Raw genomic sequence first — 7981 nt, 5'->3', positions numbered from 1 at the left:
GGGAAACTGGCACTAGCACTGATAAAACTGCATCTCTTTTTAAGAAAATAGACTTTAGATTGCAGCACAGCAAACTTTTGCAAGAACTAAAAAAAAGTATTACATTTTTTTCTTACCTGTTTGCAGCCAATATGGCAGAAACCATTACATAAAAATATGAGAAGAAAACAAAGTTTCAAAATATGCGTAGGAACAGATAACGGGGGAAGAAAGACACCTCTCCCACAAACATACCAAAGGGGGCGGGGGGAAAGAAAGAAACCAGGGTCCCAATCTGTCCCAGACCACAAAGTGAAAGCAAATATGGTGATCTCCCAGTTACTACTTCTAAAACACACATGAAAACCACCCAGCCACTTAACCATGTAACTGCTTAACTGATTGCATCTCCCTCAGAGTCCCATTACTGAAACAGAAATAGTGTTACAAGTTTAGACTGAATTTAACTGACAGCCTTCTGGAATGAAGCAAGTATAGTACTACAATTGCTCTATGAGGAACATTATGCCTGCAATAACACTTTGATCAAAACTCATCATGTTAGGTCCTCACTCATATAGAGAGAGAACTCTATCAAAAAAGAATATCAATATATCAAATACCTTAATGTAAACGTAATTTTAAAATGTCTTAAATAGAACCAATCTAAATCATTTTCCACTAACAATGGCAAAATTCTTAGAAATTTTTTTTTCCTCACAGTTGTTATTTTGGTTCAACTTCATTTGCCAGGCAGTTTAAACAAGAACACATTTAGTGAAAGGTGTTCAGTACTGTGTTTAGAACTTTCTGTCATATAAAGAAGTTATCTAAGGTAAAAAACTAAGCTAACATAAATTTAACTAGCTAGGACTCTAATGTGGTATAATATGAAGGAACAGTGTTAAATTGATATCCAAAAAATAGTATGAAGAAATATACAATAAGATCTTTGTGGTGCAAAGTTAAGCAGCAAATTCAAAAGGTTAATATATTCTGAGTAGCTCTATGGATTCTCAGAGCGTATAAAATACCCGTAAGTTTTTGCAGGGCTGAGACCTAAATATCCACTCTCTGCAACCATTCCGTCTCCAGCTGTGATCTCATTAGAGTTCATAAGCTAGCAAAAGCTGCCTCTGGTCAATTCTGGGATGAGACCCCCTCTCCAGAGAAAACAACAGATATTAGCATAAACATTTCTCTCAGTCAACAACTAAACATTGCTATAAGCGTGGTAACAGAAAGCACCGTGCTATTTGTATTCAGATAAAGCCTTCCCAACTGGGTTATTAATTTCATATGCTTTTTTTTTCCTATGGGAGTCCTTACCAAATTCCAGCTGGAATGGAGTTTGTTTTACAGATCATTCAGTTCTGTAAATCTATCACTCAATTTCCTTCCTCTCTCTGTTATTTGGCACTGCTATTTACTGTGTAACAGATGCTGCACTGGACTTCAATGCAACAGTCGAAGGGATAGTAACATTACTAGTGTTTCAACAGTCATTTCTCCTTGCGTCTCATAGTTTACAGCACTTAATCATCCTATACTGTGGCTACAGTGCCTTGCCATGTCTCATCAGCAAACATCAGATAAACACCATTTGAACATATTGGTAACACCAGCTGATTACAAAGTCCTACAGGAAATCAATTACATTCTATAACTTTGATTCTTGATTAACAAGTTCTTTTGTTAAACCAACTGATGTTGTCTTTAATTAAATTTTACAACCCTAATGTATAGAGGAGTCTCTAAATAGAATATCAACTGTTAAGAGACCAACAAAGAACAACATCAACAAATACTGTACAGAATATGGAGCTTTATTTTATCTGCTTCAACACTATGGGTGGTAACACAGCATGACCAGCTGGGCTATTAAAACTTAAATATAGACAGATAGAGAATTCCTCAGAAGTAAACCTGTATACTTCACAAAATACGAGAAAGGCCTGGAGGCATAAGAGAAAGAAGAAAGATATGATGCACCAAGGCCTTGGTATGCCACAATAATATATACAAATACACACATTGTGAATAATTAATATTCTAATATGGTTGTGTATGTGCATCTGTATACATGTAAACAGGAAGCATTATTCAATGGCTAGATATACATTTTCAAAGGCTCCCCCCTTAAGCCTTCCTCCCTATATCTGCACATACATCTGTATATACAAGCACACAACAATATTCCAGTGTACAAATCGTATCTGTAAGCACTGTGTACATGCTAGGTGTAAGATTTTCCATGCAGAGAAACAGATGTGCTAGCAAATACTTTGGAACACTTGAAAGAGGTCTTTTGAAAATTTGTCCCAGGCTACCTGTCGACAGCAGCAGGAAACCTACAGTAGATTAGCTGTTTTGAGATGTTAGAAAACAAAAACGTCACTTTACTTTTAAACTCGGCACACTCCTGCACCGAGCCCAGCACATGCCTAGAAGAGCTACTGCATTAGTTGGACCTGGCTCATCCAACCTCTGTATAAGGTGGGCGCTTTAGTGGGGGCTTTTTGGGCACTTTTATCTAATAGCTAATTGAATCAACTTTGAATAAAGGTGCCAAAAAGCTCCGCTGAAGTGCCTGATCTATCCAGATGCTGCAGTCGGGTCGAACAAATGGACTCCTCCTTCCCATAAGGTGCATTTTTTTCATGTTTTATTTTAGCATCTGTAAGCAGCCATTATGAACTAGTACCCTCCATTGAATGTTTGTGTAAAGCTGCTACATATATAGAAATATATATGCAGTCATTTCTGGTGAAGAAAGGATACTCCTTCTACAAGGCAGGCTTGTTACACACTATATGAATGTGGACAAATGTATATTTTAGCTTTTTAGAAGTCAAGGGTGGGTGCATCTGTAGCAGCTGCTACAATCTAACTGTTAAACCTCTATGATCCTGTAGTGATACAGGTTAGGCAAAACAACCCAGCTCAGATCCTAAATAAAGCAGGGTATATCAAGGCAATCTGGGCCCTTAAGGGAGAGAGATGGCCCTGAGGTAGAAGCCCACCTGTGAGTGATCAACTGAGAGTTAAAAGTCCAAGGGGAGAAAGAGCAGAGAGCTCAAGCTAGGGAAAGGAGCAGTTTGTGGGCAGGAATCAGACTGAAACCCAGCAAAGCTCTCCTCCTGCCACCTGGATAAAAGCTGGAGGTTTGCTTAATTTGTTTGTTTGTTTGGACCAAGGAGCATTGTTTTATTTTGTAAGGACTGGCTAAGGGGCTTCTAAGGGGACAAAGCCTGCATGCAAGGCAGCAGGCACACCAACCTGCTGACACAGGGGCAATGTTCAAGTGTCTTTTCTACCCTTGCACTGCTATAGAAGCATGCAGACACCTGAATTGCATCCCAACAGTTTATAGTTTCATGGTTGGTAGGGTCGGAAGGGACCCGAGTAGATCATCAAGTCTGACCTCTGGCCATGGCAGGAAAGAGTACTTGGGGTCAAAAATGACCCCGATCAGGTGTTCATCCAGCCTCCTTTTAAAGACCCCCAGGGTAGGAGCCAGCACCACCTCTCTTGGAAGTTGGTTCCAGATCCTAGCCGCCCTGACTGTGAAGTGGCGCCTCCTGATATCTAGCCTGAATCTACCCTCTGCCAGCTTGTGACCGTTATTTCTTGTCCCTCCTGGCAGTGCTCGGGGGAACAGGGACTCTCCCAATGCCTGCTGGTCCCCCTGACTAGTTTATAAATGGCCACTAGATCCCCCCCCCTCAGCCTTCTCTTGTGGAGGCTGAACAGGTCCAGGTCCCTCAGCCTCTCCTCGTAGGGCCTGCCCTGCTGCCCCCAATCATGCGGGTGACCCTCCTCTGAACCCTCTCCAAGTTGCCCACATCCCTCCTGAAGTGCAGCGCCCAGAACTGGATGCAGTACTCCAACTGCGGCCTGACCAGTGTCGCATAGAGGGGGAGGATCACTTCCTTGGACCTGCTCGAGATGCATTTGTGGATGCACGATAGGGAATGGTTGGCCTTCCTGACCATGTCCTCACACTGTCGGCCCATGTTCATTTTGGCCTCAATAATGACTCCAAGATCCTTCTCTGCCTCTGCACTGATGAAAAGGGAGTTCCCCAGAGTGCAGGTCTGCTGCTGGTTCTTCCTCCCCAGGTGTAGTACTCTGCACTTGTCAGTGTTGAAACCCATCCTGTTTTCATCCGCCCACCCCTGTAGCCTGTCCAGATCTGATTGCAGCCTATTCCTTCCTTCTAGCATGCTCACTTCACTCAACATCTTAGTGTCATCTGCAAATTTGAACAGGGTGCATTTTACCCCTTTGTCCAAGTCGCTGACAAAGATGTTGAACAGTGCAGGCCCAAGGACCGAGCCCTGCAGGACCCCACTGCCCACATCCCTCCAGGTCAAATAAGATCCGTCCACCACCTCTGGGTGCGTGTGACCCATCTGACTGTGTAGGCATCGACACCACAGTCTTCTAGTTTTTTAATGAGAATGGGGTGAGAGACCATGTCGAAGGCCTTCCTAAAGTCCAGAAAGACTATATCCACTGCAACACCTGCATCTAGGGATTTGGTGACCTGGTCGTAGAAGGCCACCAGGTTGGTCTGACAGGACCTGCCTCTAATGAACCTTCCTGACCATGTTGGTTGTCCCTAAGCATAGTCTCCCCTCCTGGTCCCTCGTGGACATGCGCCAGGATAATTTTCTCAAAAAGCTTCCCCAGGACTGAGGTAAGACTAATGGGCCTATAGTTTCCTGGGTCCTCCTTCCTCCCTTTTTTTAAAATGGGAACCACATTGGCCCTTTTCCAGTCCTCCGGCACATCGCCAAAGTACCATAAGTACTCGTAAAGCTGTGCCAGAGGTCGCGCAATGACCTCTGCTAGTTCCCTCAGCACTCTGGGGTTGAGATAGTCAGGACCTGCTGATTTAAATACATCCAGTCCCTCCAGAAGTTCCCTGACTAGGTCCTCGCTGACCCTAGGCCTGGGTGTGCATCCCACGTGGCCTATGGGGGTCCCAGTTGGGGGGATAACCAGGTCCCTACTCAGAAAAATGGAGGCATTTTTAAATGTTAAATAAGTTAGCTGTGCTATCTGGTGCGATGACCAGATTTCCTAGCGTGTCCTGCAGAGGCCCCACGTTACCCAGTACCTTATTTTTACCCCCAATGTATTTAAAAAAGGACGTCTTGTTGTCCTTGATCTGGGTAGCTAGTCCCAGTTCCATCTCTGCCTTGGCCTTCCTGACCGCTCCCCTACAGTCCCGAGCAACAGAGGTATAGTCCTCTTTGGTGATGGCCCCTCCCTTCCAATGGGTGTACGCCTCCTTTTTAGCTTGGAGACGTTTCCGGATGCTTTTGGTGAGTGAGCCATGGGGGCTTTTGCACCCTCTTGCCCCCTTTGATCCATGTTGGGATTACCTCCCTTTGGGCTTGGAGGATCATCTTCTTAAGGAATGACCACTCCTCTTGGACACCCAACTCCTCTCCCCTCCGGGACCTCAGTGTCTCCCCAACTATTTTCCTTACCTCATTGAAATCTGCCCTCCTGAAGTCCACGGCTGCTGCCTTGCAGCAGGCCTTCACCACCTTGCACTGGATAGTGAATACCAGCAGGCGATGATCAATGTCACCCAGGTGATCGAGCACCTGCAGTCCCCCCACCAGGTCACTGCCTGTGGCCAAGACCAGATCCAACAAGGCATCTCCCCTGGTGGGGCTATACACCTCCTGGGTTAGATGGAGGTCCTGTATCTCAGCTAAGAACCTACATGAGCGGTCAGACCTGGCTGACTGCTCCTCCCAGCAGATGTCTGGAAAGTTTAGGTCGCCCATGATGACCACATCCTTTGACCTAACTGCCTCCATAAGCCGACTTAAGAATTCCTGGTCTAGCTCTTCTCTTTGGTTGGGTGGTCTGTAGTAGACTCCCACCTTTAAATCCCTTTCTCCCCGACTTCCTTGTATTCTAACCCAGAGCACTTCAGTCTGCCCCTCCTCTGACCCAGTGCTACTCATTGAGGATATGTATTGCTCCTCGACAGAGTGCCACACCCCCCCCTTTCCTCTCTGTCCTATCTCTCTGGTACAGCCTATAACCCTTGATTTTTACCGCCCAGTCATGCGTTGGGTCCCACCATGTTTTGGTGAGCCCCCACTATGTCTGGGTTGGTGTTAGCTATCAGGAGGGCAAGTATAACGGTATCCTTTGAAAATGAGATCACTGTTGTCTGTCTATACCCTTAAAATGTTTAAGTATCTCACAAAACAAAAAGACTAGATAGGGAAAGTACTTTTTAAAATATAGTTTCTTATTGTTGGAGGCCCCACCTCACTGTAAGAGGACAAGTCAAGAGAGCTCAATCCATTTCAGAATCCCACATAAAGATAATGGAATTCAATTTAAATGCTGGCATTCCAGTTAATTTTAAGGAAAGGTGTTTAACTTAAAAATAGAGGTGAACAAGTTTCTTGGGGAGTCAAGTCCTCAAAGCATATAAACAACACTTTTGCAGACCAGTACATCAGAAAAATTATACCACCTGGCTGAAGACCGTGGCACTCTCCTATATCTACAGTGTTAATTCAGTTTAGATATCAGTCCAGCTGTTATTTAGATTTGTACTTTAATGACAAAAGCCATCATCCAGGACTTCATACTTCAAAATACTGCTAATTTTATGAACCAGGGACTATGCATTTGACACCTCTACCCACAAGAAACAAACAAACAAAAATCCCCCTAGGGTTACTATTTTGCTATTATATTTCTGCCACGTTAGTTTGCAGACCCAAAGCAAAATCAAAACTAAAGCTCCATCCAAAGACATGTTCATAAGGCACTAAATTCTGCCATTTGGGAAGGCAACACAACCATCTTCATTATAACCTGGGGAAATACAATTCACAACCAGTAACATCTGCACCAATTGAAGATGGAATTGACAGGCATCAAAAAGAACCCAGCGCAGTCCTGTCTAGTCCCGTCTTAGAATGATGATGAATGGAGGAATACCAGTCAGCAGACTAGAGTTCCCAGATGCAGAAATGCACCATGTTCTCCCCCAGTGGGGAAACCTATCAGCTGATTGGGGTTCCCAGCCATGGGAACACACCATGCACATCTCCAGATGGGAGCCCCATAAGCTGATCAGAGCTCCTTCCCAGCAGAGTGCAGGGAGCCGAACATACTACTTGTCAGTGCAGAGGGATCCTGGGATCATGATTCTGGGCTCCCCCTCCACTGGCACAATGGAATCTGATTCCCAATCCCCACAACTGTGCTTGCTACCATGTATGTGTGCCATGGCAGGAAGTGCAATTGTTAGCATCCTGCATCAGTTCCCAATGCACCTTTAATTTAATGTCTGTCAAGGGCCTTAAACATCTACAGCACAGTCCTGAAAGTAACTGGAGATTATCAACCAGGGCCACATTTAAAAAAACACCAAAAAAAAAAAAAAATCAAATGAACTTTACCTCCTCCTCATTATTTAACATAGGAAAGGGTCCTTATTTAAAGTAGTGGAGTTTTTGGTTACATCAGCACAAAAGTATTATATCCATAACCAATAAACATAATCCAAGGATGGCTGAATCCATTTTAATCAAATTTATTAACCATAAAATTCATTCTTGAGAGCAGATTTCATATGCCAAGACTCAAGTTACAGTGGATTTTTATGGCAGAAGTCTGAACCCCTAAGACAGGCTTTATAAGATAAACTGACAACTTTATAGCCATGGTAGCAAACAGTAAGCACAAAAGAGATTTCTCCAGGCAACTAGGAAATAAGATGGGTTTTTCCTTGCACTTGCATCAGAGAACACATAAATGTGTGGGAGACATTTAGTAAATGTCACTAATGTAAAATATTTCACCAAATACTGTTAAATAATAATTAAATACTTAAACTGAGTACTGTAATGATCAAGCAGAAAACATGATTCGAAAGATTCACAGCCTGTCATTTCATTACTGAGCTGAGAGGGTCAGCTTTTAAAATACATGCCCTTTCAATTAGAATGTA

The 7981-nt window shown here is 43.7% G+C and overlaps 1 protein-coding gene across 1 annotated transcript in view; it reads right to left on the bottom strand.

The window, feature by feature from the left end:
• LOC102372075 (dedicator of cytokinesis protein 1) overlaps nt 1-7981 on the bottom strand; it is a gene marked incomplete at its 5' end in the record, with an annotated part of 257236 nt that overhangs the window by 232701 nt on the left and 16554 nt on the right. The window lies entirely within an intron of this gene.

This window comes from Alligator sinensis, unplaced genomic scaffold (assembly GCF_000455745.1).
Source record: "Alligator sinensis unplaced genomic scaffold, ASM45574v1 scaffold276_1, whole genome shotgun sequence".
In the NCBI taxonomy this organism is placed as follows: domain Eukaryota; kingdom Metazoa; phylum Chordata; order Crocodylia; family Alligatoridae; genus Alligator; species Alligator sinensis.
The sequence above is the reverse complement of the archived record's forward strand: the minus strand, read 5'-3'. Positions and strand labels throughout refer to the sequence as shown.